Source organism: Teleopsis dalmanni, chromosome 2 (assembly GCF_002237135.1).
Source record: "Teleopsis dalmanni isolate 2A chromosome 2, ASM223713v2, whole genome shotgun sequence".
Taxonomy (NCBI): Eukaryota; Metazoa; Arthropoda; class Insecta; order Diptera; family Diopsidae; genus Teleopsis; species Teleopsis dalmanni.
This window is the reverse complement of record NC_051847.1, coordinates 171,943,454-171,967,594: the sequence shown is the minus strand read 5'-3', so window position 1 is coordinate 171,967,594 and position 24,141 is coordinate 171,943,454. Positions and strand designations below refer to the sequence as shown.

Here is a 24,141-nt window from a genome sequence, read left to right as displayed (position 1 = left end):
ACACGTATTTATATATTTTTTATTATATTATTTAATTATTTTCTGTATGCCTGTATAGCTTAGCATCAGAATAATTAATAAAAAATTGATAAAAAATATATGTCGATAATTAAGTAATATAAAAGTATTTTAAAATAATTGTATTTCAAATGTTTTATTATATTTATATATAAATAAATATTTTTCTGAATATGGTATTAACTAATATGGCCATTAGATTTACTCATTCTTATTTTTTATTTAATTTTTATTTATTGAAAGTGTGATTTATTTAAATTTGAATTATAAGTTGGTAGCCAAATCACTTGCTCTTCTTTACGGACTTTAAAACTATCACTTTGAGAATAATAATATATATAAAATGTATTTATAATATATAACATATTTTTCCCCTTTTTTAGTAAAATATTGTTTTAAAATATGTATCTAAAATATATCCAGTATTTATTATTTAAGTCGAAAATACCCAAAGACTATACACAAATAAGTAGTAGTGAACAGAATTTCTTACTGTTATTGGTTTAGTAAATACCATGCACTTGTGGTTAACACAACGATGACATAATAGCTTAGCAGAGTATCTTATAAGCACATAGCCACAAACATACACACACTTTACTAAAGATACACTCTCGAGACTAATATAACGTGCTTAAAATTGTGCCATTTACACAATTTCTTCAATCAAATTTCCAACCGAAACTGCTTGTAGTATCTCGCTTGATAGTCCCAAAGAGTTCAAAAGAAAGTGAAGAGCTACGGACCGGGGTAATAAAACAAAAGGTGCAAGCAAATTGTTTGGCAAAGGCTGCTGAACTTGTAGCTTAAAAAATTGACAAGGTCTCTTTGTATCTACACATTGTGGACATATGGTATGCAAAAGAGTGACGTTTAAGAGTTTGACTAGTTGTTTGAAATATTTAGATAATTGAAGAGAAATACCAAATAGGTAAAAAATGTGAACGTATTTCCAAGAAGGAGAGAATGAGAATGCTATTGAATACTATGTGAATGAGCGTGAAAAATTGCAATTGTAACATTCAAAATATTTCATATGCCTCAGATACTTTGTACGTGCACGTTTCTAGATACATTTTATTTGGCGAGTAGTTAGTTTGGAGAGAAATTTCAGCGTCCGTTGCTCATTTCACATACCATATACCTGCCTGTAGAATTTCTTGCCGCCAGTAAAAATTCTATTTCATATATTTGCTCAGTTGTGCTGCCTTCCATTTCTCGATGTAAGCACATGACTCAAAAGTTGATATTCGCAATCAGGGATAGAATTTTATTCAATTTTTTTCTGTCAATTCTTGCTATTTTGCTTTCTTGCTGGGGTACGTGTTCTCTCCTGTGGACGTATGCGCTTTAGTCTGATTTTTGCTTTGGGTTGTGTCTGTTAAAGAACAGAAAGTACATAAATTCCTGTTTATAGTGGAATTTTATTTAATAAAATACAATTTTTGTATGAAATTATTTTGCATTTGTAAAAGATCCACAAGTATTTAATGTATAAAAGTTTAAAGCAAAGCAAAAATCAAATATTGAATTAAATAGTTCAAAGTTTAGAAGTAATTAAAGTTTGAAAAAAATATTATATATATAATGTAATTAAAGTTATGTGTTGTAGAAAGTATCTTTCAATATAAATTTAGTTGATGTGCTTATTTGCACACGCTTAACATAAAAAGTACAATAAAGTTAGATAAAAAATTTAAAAATTTACTAAGTACAAAAGTATCTCGTGTAGATAAAATCATTGTGATGATGCAAAACGCTTTACAAATTATCGGTTTCCGCCTGCAATTTTAAATTTGTAAATTAATATACAAATAATACAAATAATGATTACAATTCAACATAAAATATAGCGACGAGTGTTTAATTAGAAAACAGCGCGCATCTCAAGTGACAAAAGGTGGCGCCAAAACGTAAGCCTAAGCAATAAATAGCTAATTAATGTCAAAATTAATATTAATTGAAATAAAAACGATAATCATATAAAATAATTGTTGAAAATCAAATCTATCGTAAAATATCAAAGTGAAGGTACGCCGCGTACTTCGAATGCCTACACGCAACCAATGGAGAAAACATAAGCAAGCAAAAAAATAAAAAAATGCTAAGCCATTTAGCTTAAATATTTCATCCGATTCAATCTCGACTATTTAATAAATCATTATAATTCATGTTAAATCTGTGTAAATGCGATAAACGATAAACCGCATGAAAGTAATATCTACTAAAACGTGTACTTATTAAATAATTAACTAATGAAAACCTTTCGATAGATAACTTTACGGATACATTTTGCTTATAATGTGAAAATGTGACATAATTGCACAGCACGAAGCAGTTTAGTTGTTAAAAAAGTAGCGAGTATCTGAGCGAACAAAATTTTGTGAGAGTATCTCTTCATACGTACTGAAGAGAAAAGAAAAAAAGATATGTTTAAGAGCACAGTTTTAGTTACAAATTGTGTATAGTAAAGACAAGAAAAAAGTATCTTTATTACAAAATTTGTGAATGAATTCTGTATGATATTTACAAAAAAAAAGTGTCATAAGGAAAGAAACCACCAATAACTAAATACAATTTGAATTTATAAAATAACTTATTAAATTTCTTTTCACTGCTCTTTACTGGCATTGCCACAGTTCAACGCGTTATGTATAGATAAACATGTTAATTTAATCAGACTCTTATCATTAATAAACGCAATTGCTATCCGTGCATGTTGAAAGACCCCAGTCGGTAGCTTAGTCCACAAACTGTACAGAGTAATACCCATGCCCACAAGCATTGTCATGCTCAATGTTAATGCACGTTTTTGCTTCTTCGGTATTTTTTTTAGTAGATATTATGAAATATATTTATGTGTGGGTGCACTGCACGAGACACATGTTAAAGGCCTTACACATTCGAAAAAAAAAACACTATATTTATTGGGGGAACAGAAAAAGGAAGTTCTTCTTAGAGTCAAATTTAATTTTCAACGCAATTGTCTCAACATGAAATGAGAAAAATGAAAAATGAAAAACTCTACATGAGAACTACACGAGCAAATGAACCGTATGAAATGCACATTCGCCACCAAATGTGAATTAATATTCATAATTTGTTTACTCCGGAACCATATAAACTGTAAGCGAAACCGGAAACAGCCTTTTAACTGACATATTAAATATGTGTGATAGCTAAAATTATTTATTTGCAACTAAAAAACGAACCATTAATTATGTTATTTGGTTGAATGCATTAAAATTGCAAATTTGAGAATAAATATACCAAAAATTATTTACAAATTTTATTAAAAGTGTTTTGAAACATATCTGAAGATATATATAGTATCATACTTTTAAAGTGTTATGAACCTTTCTAAATTTGTATATAGTTCCCTATTATATTTAACTATTGCTGGAACTTCTAATATTAATGTATTTGTGGATGCTCTCCATAGAGAAACATATTTTATGTCTAAAAATACATATTATTATTCTGATATAAAGATATTAAAGATAATAATAAGTAATATGTAAATATAAATTGATAAGCTAATCTTTATTAAGCATTTTGTATGTTTTTTTTTTGTTTTTAATGTAATATACATTAACCAACTGTTATCAGTTTTTTTGATAGCCAAATGTAGCCATATTAACAGCTACAAATATAGAACCTAAAAAATTGCCGTAGTGTAATTAGTAAGGCTACTTACAATATCTTTATCATAAATTATTACCCTGCAATATTACTACAACAGCAACATAATTATTGTTGTTCAGTACATTTATAAAAAAAATATTTTGGTTTAAATAACAAAAATGGAATGAATAATTCTTGCATAAATGATCGATAAGTGATTATGGAGTAGAATATCAGATATATAGAAATCAATAGGGTAGTATTAAATACTCATTCGAAAACGGTTAAAGCGGCTTTTATTGTATATAAGACAAATGCATTTTTCTTTTTAAGTTAAGGTAAGGAAACATTAATATTGATGAGGTCAATATTATTGATGTTGCTGTGCTATATATAGTACAACCATTTCTGAAAATGCATATTTCCATGCAGTACCTTGCAACTTGTCAAGAACGAATGACTACTTAACTTACACTCAACTACTGCTGAAGCTCTGTCAATACAGTATTCATATTGCTAGCACTCAACAACAGTTCAGATCTTTGTAATCTTTATCTTTGCAATTTCTTAAAATTGTGAATTTGGTATTTTATTTCTCCCTAACATGCTATTTCTTTAGATACTATTTTTTTTGTTTTTCTACAAAGTACTATTTAAAACGACTACATTAACATTCCATCTATAATATTTCAATTATACTAAAGATTGTCTTATAGTGAATAACTTTTTTTTGAAATACTTGGCGATTCTGTTTCAGGCACAAAGTTTTAAGTAAAGCTTAGATTTGCAAAAATGACTATTACAAAAACTACATAAAAATTTACAATTCGCTCTATCTGGTATTTAGTACCTAGTTAACCAAATTCTTTTCCTTGCATATTTTCATATACAACTTAACAGCTTAAAAACATTGAATCCCTTAAAACCAGATTAAAACCATGTTCAAACCGATGTTTAAAGGCTTAATTAGTTGTCCTGTTAGAAATCAGCTGATACGTTCTAATTTATGGATTACAATGTATTTGATTGATTATATTATGTAGAAATTAAATTTAGCAGAAAATGTAAGAACCAATTGAGTTTTAAGATTCTACTTAAGAGGAAATCATGAAAAGTAAGTCTGTTGTATATTTAAAGTACGCTACGTATACACTGCACTCAACTACTTGTCGACTATATTTATTATAAATTTCAATTAAAATCTATTCCAATCAGAAATGTCAAAATTGTGTCGAGTAACTAATAACTAAACTAGTATTAGACTTATTAAATAAATTTATTAAATTAATGAGGTTGATCAAGCTTGATGACAACATCGATTGCAGAAGTTAATAACTTAATTCTATGCAATTTAATATTTTAAATTAAATAATTTTGCAATTTTTTTTATTAAACTTTTGGTGATTTTTTCTAAAGTTTTTTTTAGCTTAAACTTTCGAATGCACAAATTCATGAATATTTTGAAAAATCTATTCATTTTTACAAATCTCAATTTTTGCGCTCAATAACTTCAATTTTATTTAGATAAATCTTTAATCATTTATGCTAAACACTTTTAAAATATGCAATAAACTGGTCTTGGTCTTCGAAAAAGAAAAAATAATGATATAAAGAAAAATGGTAATTTTTACGAAATATGAGAGACGTGCGACGACTGCTGTTATTAGCCATGTGCAAATATAGTTCTGTCGCATGGCTTACATATGCGATATTCAAATGGCTTACAAATTTAGCTTCAATACTCATATTCATATATTTGGCTTAACCTTAACAACAGCGAAAAACCGAAACGTGTTAATTTACTCACGTAAAAGTTTGACCATGAAATGGATACCATCAATGCTGTGTTTAGCCAACAATTTTGAATTCCAAAACGATTTAAATGAAAAATCAAAAAAACAACAAAAAACTAAATAAAAATAAAAACCAAAATGAAAATAAAAAAAATTATGTAATTTAATTGAGTAAAATGTATTCACTGGGAATGTCAATGTTTTGGGTTAAACATCAACAAAAGGAGTAGCACAGCTTACCTGTTGGTTATGGCAAAAGAAGGGTGAACTTGTATCTAAAACTTGTATTCAATAGAAAATATAATATAGTATATATTGCCTTAACACGTACATAAACAAAAACAAAAAAAATATTTTAAAAAAAAATAAAAAATGATACTTTGGTGTAGTAATACTAGATAAAATTTATTTGCACCAATGCCAACAGCTGAAGATAACTTCGGTACGCTCACTCAGAGCTGAAGCCGTTACCGAAGTCGCAGCTACAAACGAAACTTTTTATGCTCTTTATGGCTTTTATTTATTAATGCTTAAATTTGATACTTGAACTAAAAAAATATAAAAGTTATCAAAAATTGTAATCGTGCAGAGAGTAGTGCTCTATCATAGATCGAATAACAAAGAAATGGTATATTCGCAGACCGTACCTGTAGGTGTTAAAAGCATATGTGGAACGTCCGCGAAATAGTTTACAAAACCAAGTGCAACCTTTCGGAAGTTGAATGAAATGTTGTGTTTGAGGTTGATAATTGATTTATCTAAGTAATTTTTATTTGGAAACAAATAAAACATAAAAAATATTAAGTGATAAATATGTATTGTGATAAATATGACATAGAATAAATTGTGTAAAATTGTAATAATTTGCGTAAATTTAGTGATTATGTAAAATAAATTTCTCACATATATTTTTTAGTGATTTACAAATGAATTGAATTTTTAATTTGATATTAAATGTTTATTAAAAAAAAATTTTTTTTTGAATAACATTTGTATTCCTGATTAAGTTTTACCATTGAGTCATATTAGCCTCTATTTATGCAATATTTTAATTATTTTGTGTGCCCAAAGTATTAAGAACCTACAATAAAACCCGTCTTATTATATTGACCCTATATTAGACTAGCACTAAATGCACTTACAACGTCAAAAAAAATTAATTACACCTGGCTGTTCATATCGACTATCCAATATACTTGTGGTGAATAAATGAAGAATGTTAAGAAAATACAATTACACCAAACATTCTAAATTTATTCACCACACTTGTTTTTTTATTTAGACTATCGAAAAATTTAGTGAAGAATACTTTAAGAATAATAAAAAAATTCAATTGCACCTATATTTTTATATGAACACTCCAACAGTGTAGTGTGAAATACATTAATATTAAGAATGTTAAGAAAATACTTTCTGCCGTCTTTTTTTATATGAAGTCTGTAATAGACTAGAGGTGAATACATTAAGACTGTTAATAAAATCTTTTTATATAAACCCTCAAATAGTATAGTGATGAATACATTAAAAATGTTAAGAAAGCATAATTGCACCGATCTTTTTATATGAAGTCTCCAATAGACTAGTGGTGAATATATTAAAAATATAAAGAAAATAAACTTTCAGCTGTCTTTTTATATTAACTCTCCAATAGACTAGTGCTGAATACATAGTGCTGAATACAAGTACACGTGTCTTTTTATATGGACTTTCCGAAAGATCCCAGTGGTGAATACATTAAAATGTTATGAAAGTACAATTAAATTCATCTACCAGTTAACCTAAATTCGCTCTGAAATAGTCTTATGCTTACAAATGTTAAGAAATTTAAATGTAATGAAATGCAGTCCGTTAGAATTTATATATTAACTTATGATTTAATGACTAACCAAATGGCATAGAGGAAGATAGCTAACATTGTTTGAAGATTCGTTTAAAAGTACACGCAATATGCGTAAAAGCAGGAAATCGTACAAAATCGGCACAAATTCCCTAATAAACAAACAACGACCAACTATCCGAAAGTGTTTGAGAGTTTGATCGAAGTGCTGCTACTTAAACGCCGCTGACCATAACTGACCGACCAAGCCGAATTCGAAATTTGAGTATGTGCAAACGTCTTACCCGTCATAGTCGGGCTGATTAGCACAACTGCTCGTGCTGTTGCTATTGCTGTTGCTTACTTAGTCACTTGAGTTAAATTCGAAAAGTTAGTTGTTTGTCTGCCGCCAACGTGGTCGCTTAACGTTTTTTGTTGTGCGCAATCAGTTGCCATTGATTTTTTTAAGTGTTTGCCGCGCGTGCCAATGGTTCGTTGTGCAATATTCATTAAGTCTACTTCACACTGCTGCTTGATTACAATAATAAAAAAAATTAAAAAAACGAAACTAATAATTTAAACCGATTGTAATTATTTATATATGAAAAAAAAAAAAATACAAAAATTATGCTCAAGAAAAAATACTTTTTAACCCAATTCCAAAGCTTTTAACTTTCAGCTTCGCCGATTTATTTCGAGTGAATTTTTGAAATATTTCAATTCTTTTAAAATTAATCAATTATTTCTTTAGTAAAAATTTTGCAATTTTTACAAAATGAAATAAATATTCATTACACAAAAAATTTATAAAATTTATAAAATTTTATAAATATTAATAAATGCAATTTATTCTCTTTTTTCATACAACGTCTTTGGTGTAATTTTTGTGATTTTAAAGTGCAAAAATGACAATTTATTAAATGTTGCTAGTTCAGTTGTGTTGTTGCTGCGGTATTAAATAAAATTATTATTTATTTCGCTGTTGCCCATACAATTTATTGTTAACTAAAGTAATTTCTAAAAGGCAAATGTATACAAGCGAAAACGTTTTTACACAACAAAAGTAATTTAAGAATTAAGTAAATACAGTTTTGTGCGAAACCCAAATACACCGATTTCAAGTGATAATATATAAGAAATTATAAAAAAGTAAACAAGGCATAAGAATACATAAGAATATTTTAACTACTTATCTTTGATTTTTAATACGCGTTTATGTAAATTAATATAAAAAAAGTGCTAAGTTTCTCAACTTACTCCAACGATAAAATATACCGATATATTGTATGTACAACATATAATATATTCAAAAAAAAATATTAGAAAAAATCAAAAAGTAAACTTAATTAGAATTATAACAACAATAACGACAACAACAACAACAAATAGAACAACTTTCAGAGATACTCATTTCGCAATATTTTCACCGCCAGCATACAATTTTTTATGCAAATCTGCTATTAAATATGTATTTATAAGTACTACAATTTAAAGTTCCAGTTTGAAATAAGTTGATTATCCCTACAACAACAACAACAAATAAACTAATTATTACGCTTATAGAGGTAATTACAAATTTCTTAAATTTATGTTTTCTATATTATGTATAATTAGTATATTTGTAACGTATAATTCTTAATATGCAAAAATATTGACTTATGTTTATTTTATATATTATCTGATCATAATTAATTCAAAGAAAATATCACAGAATATTACAATAACTCTCTTTGCATATATTACTTAATCAATATGAAGGATAACTTCTTAAAATGTATCATAGATTTACCCTTATACCTAACCTAGAGACTTACTGTGCCCAAAGTTTGGTTCAGCTCAAATAATATTTGAAAATCTAATCGTAAAACATTAAGTAATATTTATAAACAAATAAAATTATAAATTTAGAATGATATCAGCAAATATTTGCTATTTTATTTTTTTGACTTAAAACTATGACAAAAATACAAAGTTATTTGGCTGAAATATTTCAAACCGAAACAATTTCCTTAGAGGTTGCAATAATTCCGTTGTGATAAAGTTTATACGGAAGTTAAGGCGAAGTTAAGGCGAGATTTGTTCGATATGTTTACTCTTTCCACTTAATCTGTTCCTGTAGTTCTGTTTAGATCTTTACGCACATATCTTGAAAAACATACTAAACAGCGCTTATTATCATGTGAAGCAGTTTTGACTAAAAACGTTGAATGATAAATTTGATGGTTGTCATCCAAAATTATATGTCATAGAGGTTTAATGATTTGAAATTAGAGAAGTTTTTTGTATAGTGAAATGACTGGCTATTAACCCCTGTATTTTTGTAAACTATAGATCAAATTATTTTCTTTTTGTAAAGATGTTTTTTTTTCCTGTTAGTTGTCTATCTAATTGTAAAGTATTTATCTCTGTCTTTAAAATGTATTTGTTTATTATTTAATAGAATAGGTAACGTAACGTTAAAGTGATTTGTATTGATTTTGACGTACTTACTTGTATTTTTAGCGTTTTTATTCCATTTTATAACCAACTAAGACCATTTGGAAGATAAAATTACCGTAACTGTGACATCCAAATTAAACTGTGCTTTTAGTTAAAGGATTAATTGATAAACTTTCTATTTCCAAAAGATTATGTACAAGATGGGATCCAAATATACTAGTTTATTTCATATTTTCTAGTAGTTTCTTTATTGAATTCAACTAATAAGTGTCTATCTGAAAAAGAAAAACTAATTCTTCAGAGTAGAAATTTAGACGATTATTCTTAAGCTTCAGCTTATTCTTAATCAAAAACTGTCAAAAGTTTTGGATAACATCCAGAAAGGCTAATATCCAATTTATTTGTTATTTTTATTTTTTTGTCTTTTTTTCCTCCTCTAATACTATTGTATAATTAATTTAAATGATATAATTGTTCAAAATACCATTATATCGTTAGTACTATTTACAAATCAGAAAATATTATTAAACGCATTTTAATAAATAAAAAATCTTTATAAAATGCAATTAACATTGATTAAGAAGTAGTTCCGACTCAATATACTCAAGGCAAATAATTATGTTATGGCATAATAAAATCTATTATAATTTTATCTTATCTTAACAAAATATTTCTTGAGCTTATTTTGTCAAATAAATACCTATAATAAATTATATTAATAATTTGCTTGACTTAAAATTATTAATATTAAAGAAGTCTAAAGGTACTTACTGATTTTCACTCAACATAAATAATAGTAACTTTTTTTTCGAATTTATACTAAACTTGTATGCATATTCGTAGTTTTATATATTAACTCTATCATCTATATTATATATAGGGCAACTATCAAAAAACTTCTTTAACAGATACTTATGTTAAACTAAATGGATTTGTAAAAAAAATTCTGTGACATCTAACCATCAAGACAAAATATAAAAAACCCTTCTATATTAACAGATATTTTAAACCACTTGATTTAATTTATTGGTTTAAATCCTTTAGTTATTACATAAATTGAACTTTTATTAAAAATACAATATCAGAATGGAAATATATAATGTTAAAATCAAATTTTTAAACAAAAAATATTAATTTAAATACCATTTTTATTCTAAACAATTTAAATGCTTGAAAAAATATCTGATTCATAATTAAAGATAATAATATAAACTATAAAAATAAAAAATAACATATAACAATATATAGTAATATATGTATATATATAATAAAAAAATTTTGTGTGAAATATTAATATCAGGAAGTTATTTAACTTTAACATCTTTCAAATATATCGTGAATCGCACATGGCTCCAAAAATACAAATCTATTTGCTAATACGTATATATGGTATAAATGAGTCCATAGGTCTTTTATTTAAAATTGTATGAATATATTTTTAAGAAAATATATATAAGTAGAAAAAAGTTGAATAAAAAATGTTTCTACAATACATACCAATCACGTTCTTAAAACTATTTTTCTATTTGTTTATATTATTAATACTTGTTTAAAACGTTCTAGTTCGGCTCGATGATTTTGAAAAATTTTATAACCAGAAGTTAAACATTTAATTTTTATAACAAATTAGCAATGTTATAAAAATTAGCATAATTTCGTATATACAAACAATGTTATTGAACTTGATTATATAAACCCGAATATTTTTAATTTTAAATGTTTTTACTTAAATTTTAATTTATTAAGTAAAGTTTTTGCAAAAAATTTAACTTAAGTAATAGGTATATTGACTTTTAAGATAAAAATATATATAAAAATAATTTGAACAGCTTAAAAAAATTTAATAAACAAGTTTATAATAAACTTAATTTATATTAAAATAAAAGTTAAATATATTTTTTAATTGATTAAAACAATATATATTTTAATTACATTTAATATAAACAAAACATCAATACTAAATTAAAATATAATTAAAAATCCATTAAATAGATGAAAATCAAGAAATATTTAAATATTCAGCAGTATACTTTTAAATTAAAAATTAACAACTAAGAAATATTTAAAATATGTTTAAAATATACAATATATTTATTTTATATTTAAAATTGGATCAAATTAATTTTTCGATTAAATATTAAGATTCCAGAAGTGATTAATAAACCACAATTGCTTCTGTTTAAAATTTTTTCCATAATAAAGTACAGTTTTGAGAATACAAGAGCAACTAATTTTTAAAAAGATTTTAGGATTCTTGATAAATCAAACATGAACTTAATATAATACCTTCATTTAGATAATGTCGTAATAGCAATAATTGAGATGAACTGAAATGTATTCCTTTTTTCGTCTTTTCGAGAAGTAATAAATCAAAGCATTTAAGTATAAATCGCATTTCAAGAGTTATAAGTAATTTCCAAGCTTTTGTAAAGCACAAGATGGTCTTCAAAGGGTGATTCCGAAACTGAGACCACCTAACAATGAAATCGTTTCGATTTGTTAAAATGTGGTAACTTAGGAAAAAACGTTATTGAAATTTATATATATAAAACTTACAAATAGGAAATTTGATGTAATACTTAAAATAAATTGTAGATCAAAAATGTCTAGTTCTACTATTAAATTTTACTTATTAGAATTATAATTAAAGGAATACTATCAATGGAGTATTATAGTTAATCTCTTCCATCTCTTCCAAATTACATTTATTTATATATTTATATATATAAATGTATTAATTTATATATTTACATATATATATACATAAAGTTTTATTTGAAATATTTGAAAAATGCTTTTTCCCTAACTATACAGATTCTCTATCATATATAATTATTGACTAGTATTTCCTATAATACGTTCACTTAGCTGAATGACTTTTTAAAATTCTTTATTTTCTTCATCGTAAAACAATTAAATGATATGTGTATCCTTTTCTTTATCATCTAATCTTTCTATGCGAATGATATTATCTACCATTACCAGGTTACATCGCACTCTTTCTGAATTTTTTTGGCAAATAATGTAAATAGATTATCGCAGATTAATATTGTCATTGTCGTTTTCATCTTCTAAAAGGTTTTAATACAAAGGCTAAAAGATGAATATTCTGAGAACTTCTCATTTAATATTTTCAGTACACTATATCCCTTAACTAACACCGTTTTCTTCTTAAAATTTTTCTTGAGGTTATTTTTTTGTTACAGGCTCATGAAATAATGTGTTTTTAAGCCTTTTGTGTATATATATTATATATATTATTTATTATATATATATTATTATATTATATTACTTTTTTCTTATTTATATTCAAATTAAACTGTTTTCAGAAGTCACATTTCATAGGTAATTTTTATTTTAATGAACGAATCTTCAATGGATCAAGTTGTCACAACTGTTTAAGTTCGTTCTTATGTCTTTGTAATATTAAAGCTAACTAGAGCCGTCATTAACCTATTTGCGATCAGTCTATATTATTCCAACTGTAACTTTTCTTACTCGGTACTATTTTTAGCTTAAAATTGAGCAGTAGTGAAAAAGCTCTTACAAAGAATTGCAATGCCCGGTTTACCAACAGATATTCTTAAATCTTAGTTAGAGGTCCATAATTGAATACATTAGCTTCCATATTTTATTAAAATTTTGTATTATATTTTAATTAATTACGTACACAAATAATGCTGTGTTGGTATATATTTTTATTTACGAAATATTAAATAAAATTAATCTATATATTTGGTCTAACTGCAGGTCATTGAAATAGTGAATATTTTGTTAAAGAGAAAGGGTTTAAGGGTAGATTAATAAAAATAACGAAATTAAGCAAAAGATATATTTATATATTTACGAGCATTTTTATAAATAAAATAAAAATCAATATTTCTTAAAATTGTGCTATATTTCTTCAGAAATTTCTAAATATTTTATTATTACATATTTTGTTGTTATTTTTTTTTTTTAATATTATTGTTTTGCTGCCATTGTGGCGGCTTACGTCAAATTGAACTACAAAACTTGTACAAGAACAAGCATAAAAAGGACGCCATATAAATATCACAATGGAATTGTTATCCTTGAATCGCCCCAAGTGCGACTATTCTTTTGAAGTAAACGAACCAGAAAAATATATAGTGTTTATTTGACCCATGAAAACTATAATATATAAACCAAGACGCATTAGTTTGTAAAAAAAATATATGTAAAAAATAAATTCTAAATATTTTTTTCAAAATAATTAATATAAGAAGTGTTATAACACTGATTCGTTAATATCTGAAGGCAATTTTAGATATGAAACTATTTCACTACTCCCAACGACATTGAATCTAAGTGCAAAGTTCATTGTTTTGCCAGCAGCCATGTTTTCTTTCATTTTTCTTTAGATACTGTTGGTTTTGCTTAAAGGCCATATTGCTTCGGTTGCTCTTTTTTTGCTCTTAAATTTTATTCTTGCGTGTTCTTGTAAAAAATTATTTTTCAACCTTACGTAATATAAATTGCGTTCGCAAGATAAATATGAAAAAAAAATTAAATAAAAATTATTTCATTTATCCAAATCACACAAAGTCTAAACTTTTTAGAGAACCAACGTCAAAATTTAATTTAATAATTTTCAACAACTAATTTACCAAATCAGAAAAAAAGAAGAAATAAAGTAGGAAACTCATGTGATGCGATTGTTTCGGCACGTATCTGTTAGATACATAAACTCATGGAGCACGCAACTTAATGTGTTTATATACGAATTTATTTACATAGAAGAATTATTGTACCTACACTAATCTTGTTATATGTATAACCTTTATACATATATGTTTGCATAAAACATATATAGGTATATGTATAATTTCGGGGGCTTGTCTCAACGACAAAGATAATTTTGATTTATGCAAACAAAATATTTTATAAATAATTTAAAACATTCATTAAAGGTTTAACTTTATGATGGTGCATTGTTAAATGAATAAAATCCAAAAAACAATTTAAGAAAATAGTTTTTAACACATAATTTTGTTAAAGACGAAATTACAAACGTTGTTATTAGTTTATTTTTGAAAAGTTCAAATAACGACTTTGCATCGTAAGATAATTAAAAACCTCTTCAATAAGTCTAAAAACAAATATAAATATCTGTGATATTCAATTTTTAACTTTATTTTAGTCGTAAAAGTTTTGAACTCTTCAAGAATATACATTGTGGAGCGGGTTCGCGATTGAACAACAGAAAGGTGTGAGCAGAAAGAATTCATATCTTTGAAGTAGAGAGCAAAACATTGGGAAGACCGGTTGGTAACAACTTTGAGAACCTTACAATATCACTGAGTATATCAAAAGAGAGATTATATCAACGGATTAGGCCCCTGTTATGTACAGTGTCACGGGCAGGTATTTTTACAATTACTTTTGAATTTTTTGGTTAAGTCTAAATTTTAAAGGATATATATACCTTCATAGAACACGGCTTTGACTGAATGACGAGCCATAGATAGACTGGGCTCTCATAATCGATTTCAAACCGACATTTGTTTTTTTTCTTTCAGTCTCACGTTTTTATTTTTTTATTTAATGTAAAAGCAACTAAAACTCTGATTTTGACGATCTCATGACACTCTACATAGCATATGCCTTAGGTACCTGCACGCCATGGGCAATGGGTGCTCATCGAGTCTTTCTACTTTGGCAGTAGAGTACGAATGATTTTTACTAAATTAATTTGGGTTTCATAAAAATATATTTTCAAAAATATTGCTTAATTAGAAATAATTTGACAAAAACTATTCCAATGATATATTAATATGTCACATATTTACACATAAAATCTTTCCTAATCCTAAAAGAACATTTTGATAATCCTGTATTATATCATTCGCATACATAAGAATAGTAAAACAATAATCTTTACGACTTAAAGTTAGTGAAATCAGAAAAACGGTGCCGTTATAATAAGAACTTTTAATTTCTTTCTTTTCTCTCTCTTCTTCAATAGCATAGTTTAAACTCCTTGTGCTTCTGTCTGTTCTCATTATGTTTAAATTTATATTTTATTAGTGAAGCTGAAGCTGCTTAAAGCGTCTCTCGCTTCTAAATAGATTTCATTGAATTAGAAACTTTCTGTTGCTTGTCTGTTATATGTAGTTTAAAGTTAAGACAATCAATAATAATTCAATTTTAACATAAAAAAACATTACTTTACTTGGTTTTTAAAACCATCTGTCTGAAGTAAGAGTAATAACAATAAAATTGACCAAAAATCTATGGCGTAATAATCATATAACTGCCTTTTTTACATGTTTTTGTGACTATATATAGAAACTATATGCCTATAGATATACTTTTGTGTACAAATATAAAAGTTTAAACTTCATGTGCGGTTAACTTCCCTTTGGTAAAATAATATTTAAAGGAAGTTACCACCTTTGTTTTGCTACTGACCTGATCACGTGAATTCGTTGTAGTCACCCGACAAAGGTGGGTGCGTTAGTTGATATCCTTTAAAAAATCATTTTTTTTAATATACGTAACACAAGCCAATGGCAAGTGGAAGAAAATGAAAATTGCACGTTTCCATACAAAAATGAGTTATGCGAAACAAACATATATGAGTTGTAATGTTGTGTGGAGACTCAAAGGCGCAGGAGGTGAAAGCAATAAAGTTGAAGCGCCTTACTGGCGTCATTAATGGCCTGTAACATGAGCAAAACTATAAAAACTGTTGTTGCTTGAATAACAGCAGTAGTAAAAGTGGCGGCAGCCGATAGAAACCATTCAACGAGCTAGCTAGCAACAGCAAATTAGGTGGGTTGTGTACGCGAAGCAGTGCTCAGTGGCACTGAGAAATTGTGGAAGAGCGTTAACAACTCTTGGTGACACTCTTTATTGCTATAAAATACAATGAATTGAAAGTAAAAATTCATTCACGAAATTGAAATTAGTAAGTGGCAAAGAGCAGATAATATGGACGATGCGAAACTCCGACTTGAAGAGTATTTGCGGATATTGAGTGTAGTAGCATATTTTCAGTATGTGGGGGCAGTTGCCAAAAGTGGTAGTCACGTGATGTGGTTTCAGTAGATATTAGCTTATATATTAGGTGGTTGATTGCAATAAGAATGCAGTTACCAACCAGCAAATATGGGTAGGTAGTTTGTCAGTTAGTTCGGCTAATGGTATGGGTAAGTACACAATCAACCAATTATTACTTTAACGTAACGATGACAGCAACGTGTAGCTTTTACTTTGTATAAAGAATACTGTAATAGCGGAACTGGTAATTTATTTTTTAGTAAAGGTGCAGAAAATATTTGTGCTGTAACTGTAATGAATACAAATTCGATTTTAAATAGAATTTAAAATTGGTTTCAGTTTGTTTGTAAGATCCTTCAAAACACAACTGGACAATCTAAAGGTGGTGGTGGGAGCAAGTATTGATAAATACTAGAACACATTATAGCTGTTGTTATATTCTAACCAGTGATATGTAATAGTAAGTATGTTATGTTTTAGCACCAACGTCAACAAAACCAGGTCAATGAAATAAGAAGCTTCATTTAAGCTATAATCGGTTTTCCATGCTTCCCCTTGTTTTTTGTTTTTTTCTTCGTTTTGTTTTTTCTGAGTGTACTTGTTACCACATAAAATTCTGTTCAAGTAAACAGTGGTGCCACAAATATGATTCATCATGATTAAAAGAAATTTTATTATATTTTTTCCTGTGTGAAGTTCTTAGAGTTTAGTTTTGAAACTACCACCTAATACCTATTTACTAACTAAAATACAAAAAAAAAGTTCAATTCTTTAGTAAAAGTTCATAAAATATACATGGCTAACGCATTTACTTATTGTTGCCTAGCCCTAAATTTTAACTAATTATCAGTATTAATGTATGTTGGTAGCCTTAGCCGGAGGTACTTAGTTGGTGCTAAAATGAATTACGTTTATGAACAACTTTCGGACATTAGTTTGAACTTTGAAATGAACTTCTTCTTATTCTTGTTATTTTTGCTGTTAATTTTGTTATTGTTGTAATTATTATTATGTTTAAATATGTATGAGTGTTGCGTGATTTAATGCATGCGTGCGGCTTTGTGTTCACGTGTGTCTACCCTTAAAAGGAATGCCACTCCCTTTTGGCAACATATTTGACAATTTTCAATTTTACTTTTGGTTTTGTTTATATTAATTTGTCATGTTTTCTGACAAGTCTGTTTTCTATTAATTTTTGTTTTCATTATTATTCTATGATCAGAGCAACTCTGAAATAACAATAACAACAAACTAATTAAGAAAATAATTATTGTTTTAGTATTTGTTTGTTGTTTTTTTAATAGATTTGAGGTGTTTGTCAAAATGACATATTATTAATCGGTTTCATAGTTAAATTATTAATTTAAATTATATATTACAAAAAAAATTTATAAATAAATTGTGTTGATAGGTTATGAAATGGTTATTATATATTATTAAAATGTACCATATTTTTTAAAATGAACAAAAATAGAAATTCTATATGACTTGAATTATACTACATTTAGACACAACTTCATTCACCAGAGAATCGTCATATGTGCTGTAATTAGTGTTCGTGATCAGTGTTACAAAACTCAATTTGAAGGAGCAAAATAAATGAAGACATTTGCTTTCAATTTACTTTAAATGAAGATAAAAACAATATAAATGATTACTTATTACTTTACTTACTTAAATGGTCATAACAACCCGTTGCTCACATCACCTTTGCTGCGTTAGCTCCGTACATCAAGTGCAATTAGAGCTTTCTTAATTTGATCACTCCACTGGAGATAGTATACATCTTCATCTCTTTCCTTCGATTACCCCTTTAAATATCTTTTTCGCTGGAGCGGAGCCTCGTATGTTAATTCTTTAAACAATATCAATGTCGTGATAAAATTGGTACAGCTAGTGATTTATTTGAATTCGGTAGACGTCGTCAACTCGTAGTGGACCTAAAATCTTACGAAGCACATTTTTCTCAATAAAAGAGTTATATAAATGATACTTTTAACTGGTTTCATCAATAAAACTTTGTCCTACTTCTAACATTAAAACTTTAGAAAATGCAACAGTATACATATGATTTGGTTAATTTAGTACAATGTGAACAACTTCCAAATACCTCAATTTAATTTATTTCTTGATAAAGATATTTTTTTTGTTATGAACATTATATTACTTTTACTCACTAGACTGGTTATTTAATGAATACAGAAATGTGTGTCAGTTAGAGACAATATTAAATGTTGTATTGCGAACCAATTAGTTTAAGTAGAACTTACAGAGCAAATATTTAAGTTCTAATATATTAAGTAATTTATATAAATGTAGTCCTGCCCACTTTATAGAATCATTGCACAACTATCATAAAGTATGTGTTTCAGTAGAGCACATATGTTGTTATGTTTTTAGCGTAATGTAATTCTTTGATTTATAATCATTTCAGCAAATTTAAAGTCAACAAATTTGAACAGGTTTTTTTTTCGGATAAATAGAATTTTGTTCTTGTTTAATTAAAAAATATCAATTACTTTGCTTAAACTGTCTAAGACATTTATTGAGTTTAAACTTCTAACATTTATGTCCAGTTTAGCAAGCTTAACTGGAAGCTGCTGCATTTATACTCAACTTTATAAGCTCAGCCTGAAGTGACTAGTGATGCAAAAATTGACATAGTTTCACTTGAAATATTCTTATTTTTTTTTTATTTTTTAAGTATAATCTAATCACTAATCCAACAAAAATATAAAATATATTTTATTTTAATTAATTTGTCACTATAACATGCTATAAATATATAAGAATTACAAAAATAGATATAAGTTTAATTAATGAATTGTTTAAAAAACAAAACATAAATGAATTAACATACTTTATATATATGTAACAAAAATGTTTCCAAAAGAAAAGACAGTGAAGTCAAAATAAATGCTTTTAATCGCTTTAGAAAGTCCGTGAAGCACACGTTTTCCTAAATAACATCTGCGGAGTCTTTAAATTGTCAATGCCTGTATTAGATCGGGATCTCTATAAGGAACTGAACTATTGTTTATTATAAACTAAATAAAATTAAAATTGTGATTATTTACTAAAAGATGGTTATATATTATCTTTGAGTCAAATAAATAATCGATGGACAGAGGATATAAAAGAAGGGAATATGCAGACAGACCGGCGGATAAATGGACATACAGAGAAGTAGTTAAAGACCAGATATGTGGTTAGATAAACAGAAATATATATAGATTGATAGATAATTACACAAGAATTTCGTAAAATCAATTCTCCTTATCAAAATCTTAAAATTCGCACGATCCATATTGTTAAGAGGTCTTATTCTCTGATTTAATATCATCTTCACATAATACGCATAATACAGAATTTAGTTTTTGTCGTGTTGATATACGAGTAGTTAGTTTATTAAATTCTTACCATATCTGTAACATATATAGCAAATATAGAACATATAACTTTATTAACAAAAAATATATTTTAATTACAGTTTATTTAAAATACACGAACAAATTTTTAAATTTGAAGTATTATTAATTTTAATAAATTTACATGAAAATGAAATGAAAATATAAAATTAAAATTAATTATTTCTTAATTTATTCTTTATAAGAAAATGTATTTGTATAAATTTAAATAAAATTCAGGCAATTCTATGACATAAAACTTTATTTACAAATAAATACAATATAAATAAATGTTAAATTAAACTTATCCAACAAATTTTCTAATCTAAAAAATTATTACATTTAATTAATGTATGTATTTAATGTATTTAATAAAGATTAAATACTTTCTTAATTTTAAAAATTTATTTCAATAGAATTTATATACACAAAACCAAAATTGACGCTCAACTTTGTAGTGGTGAATTATATTTGAAGAAAATCAAATAAATTATGAAAGTAAATATTCAATTAACTTTTTTGATATAATTATATTTGAGATATTAGTTATGTAAATAGTTGTTGGAGTTCTATTTTGCTCAATAAATTGACTTCCAATATTTTTTTGACTATTGTGTTTCTACACTCTGAATAATCATAGTGCATTACAAAATCAAACTTCATTAAAAAATATAATTGCAATCATTATTTGAAATTTTGTTATAAAATAATAGAAAAAAAATTAATATTAAAATATGTTTATTTCAATCAAATTAATTACATTTCACTGAAAAACCTATGGTTTTATACGCTCGCAACAGTGCAACTGCAATCAACGAGAGTTTCAAAAGTGCAAGTAAGCCAATTTGTAATAACATTAATGCAACTGCTTACACATGTAAGACGAAATCAGTTTCGTTGTATGTGTGCCGCTTATTTCTTTCATTAACATTTTTTATTTCAGTGCCTCAATTGAGTGTGAAGCAAAGAAAAAAACAATTTGCACGTGATATTTTTATGCTTTAAACGAGCAACAATTGTAGGCGCGTAGGTGTGGGTGAGACCTGCTTGTGTTTGTGATTGTAGACGCACGAAATGCCACAAACATACATACATGCATACATACATATGATTCAGTGATGTCACTAAATTTATTATTGCCGCCGTTAGGCCGAAACTGCAGCAATTTGTTTATATGTTTTATTGTTTTTTGTTGACATATTATAAATATTAATATAAATATAAATATTCAGATAAAGCTATTAAGTGACTGAAATCGTTACTTGCGACCTATGTAGGAGTCATTTAGTTAGTGAGAAATTTCCGTTTCAAACTCTGTTACTGGTTGAATATTTGCTGTGCCTCTGTGCTTAGTAAACGTTCAATAGAGCATCAAAGTATTTAATAGTGTGTTGATCCGTTTATATGGAAAGCCCAGAGTATCTAAAATATAGATACACTTCAACACATATATATAGACAATACTATTGTATTTTTTTAATGTATAATAATTCAGTATTGTGTGTGTTCATTTTTGTAGTCCATTTAAGTGTCCATTGAAATTAATGTTCACGCGGTTCATGCGGCTTACGCGGCGTATGAGCATTAAACAATTCAAACGTGAATAATTTCTATTATTTATATTTTCCTCAATGCTGTTGCGTTGCTTACGTGTTGTTGTGTTTTTTTTTTGTTTGCTTCTTCGCTATAGATTGTGTGTATATTGTCTAAAATGTTGGGGTTTGGTAACAGGTGACGCTGCTTTTATATGATTTATACACTTGTAGATACTCTTTTGGGTGAGTGTTTTTCTATTACGTCAAAGAAATTGCAAAAGTTTTTATTTTTAAACGATTTGTTAATTTTTCTATTTAATTTTAGAAATAATTTTTTTATGAAATGAAAATATAAATATCGGCGTTTTTTTTTATTCACTTATTTTAGTTAGATATTTAATTTAAATGAAACATGTATAATTAAAAATATTTGTATGAAATTTTTATTTTTTTCATTATTTTCTCTGTTTTTATTATTTATTTATTTGATAATTTTATTAACTTCATTGTGCAAATTCTTATTGCATTTATTGTGCATGAACTTTGACAAAGAAATTTCATTGTTACACATTGCCACTTAAAGTGATAAATTGTTGTTTACATACACACAACTACTTGATGGCTTCATATATTTAAAAATATCTGTACATGTAGTCAGATTTATTTATTTTAAGCATTGAGTTTGCTTTTATTGCTTTTCTTGTGACTTTGAAAATTTTTATGTAAGTCAACGAAATTTTTTATTTATTTATTTAATTAATTCTTTTTCTAAAGCTGGTATTACATTTTCAATGACACATGCTCGTATAGTAGAGTATTCTGTTACTTTCTAAAGAAAAATGTTTGCACTTAAGATTTTTCAAAAATTAATAAATTTTAATTGCATTATATTTCAAGAAATGTATTTAAAAATAAATTCATTTTAAACATTCTTAATATGTTTAAAACAAATTAATTGTAAAAAAATTATAAGTACACAATTGAAAACTATACGAGTCTCGCACCCACACATTACCAAAAAAGTAATGGCAAAAGCTGAGTAACAATGATGGCAATAACCATATTAGTATGTTTAAACGTAAACAATTTTATACTGTCAGCAAGTACACACTAATTAATTTTACAAGCTTTGCATTATTTTTTGGAATGTATCTTGCTGTATCATTTGTAAAAGATTGTGCACAAACGCACAAAATACAAAAAAGAGGTTTTGCTAGTCAAAGTCGAACATTGTCCTTGACCTTTTCGTGTTGACAATGAGAGCAATGACACTTGAGTGGTACTTTTACTCACACTCACGTGTAATTGACACTTTTATAATAAGCTCCAAGCCAACAACATCATCATGATAAAAATGTCTTTTAACATCCAACAGTTAGCTCATACGCATTGTATGAGCCACAAGTGTCAAAAGCACAAAGACACAAAAACGAGTATCTAAGAGCCAATTTGGTTATTTTGAGTACGTGTACTTTACCTTTTTTTCATATAGTCCTTAGCAAATATTGACGTTTGATTAATATGGTGGTAAGACTTACGTATTTGATGCACTTGCTTTGGACTATGAACTTTGTTGGTAAAATTCAAGTTCCACAATAAAAGTAATTTTTTCCCACAATAAATATACGACAAGTATCTAATTTATTTTTATTCAGAAAATAAATAGAAATATGATAAATTTGTTTATTAGTGTTAGTACGATTTTCGTTAAATATAATTTATCGATTATTCCACAATATATGCATTTTTTTTTCATATAATATTTTTAATTAATACAATAAATAATTTCATAACTTCCAAGTTTTTTATCTGCAAATTATTTTGTGATAATTTATCTTTTTTTCTATGTATTCTGTTACTGATAAGTTAGTAGTTTCAGACTGCTGTGACTAACGTAAATTATTGCTAATTTTTTAAGAAATAAAATTTAAAATTAATTTAATTTTTAATATACTTTAGTTGAGTTTTTGTGTTATCTCAAATGTGCGGCAACGTGAAAAATTTTTAAGTTAGCAAAAGTCCATGTATACTATGCTGACGACTGATTAAAATTTATAAAAATTATATGCTGTGATTAATATTTGAATTAATCATGGTGGCTTATCTCAAAACACTTAACCTACTTGAATTAGTACGTTAATTAATTTAAAGCACTTGAAGTGGATTGAATGCGATTTCGTTACAGTCATTCAAACAATCTAAGTTAATAGCTTTCAAATTATTCAGATTATTTTGATTTCTTTTTGTTGTTATGTAAAGTACTTTTTAAATATTAATTGCCTGGCAACTCTGGCCTGTCATTATTCTATATTCCTTTTGTAATTATTATTCATTATTCATTTTTAGTATAGTTAATAAAGCGAAGTAAAGAACATGTTAAAAATACATCGGACCGTGTTTCACTTTTGCTAAAAATATATAATAGGTTATGGGCCCAGCACGCTTCCACTGCGCAGTAAAAAGCACGTGCACATAAAAAGTAGATT

At 26.6% G+C, this 24,141-nt stretch overlaps 1 protein-coding gene across 3 annotated transcripts in view; it reads left to right on the top strand.

Annotated features, from left to right (window-relative positions):
* The window catches only part of LOC119686071 (elongation of very long chain fatty acids protein AAEL008004-like), a 76,939-nt gene that overhangs the window by 26,980 nt on the left and 25,818 nt on the right, over nucleotides 1–24,141 (top strand). The window contains exon 1 of one of the 3 annotated variants that reach the window (XM_038100528.1): nucleotides 8,478–8,816. The exons of the other annotated variants lie outside the window; for them this stretch is intronic. The gene's annotated coding sequence lies outside the window, so the exon portion shown is untranslated. Of the gene's footprint in view, nucleotides 1–8,477; nucleotides 8,817–24,141 lie in introns of those variants that run through there. 3 annotated transcript variants of the gene reach the window in all.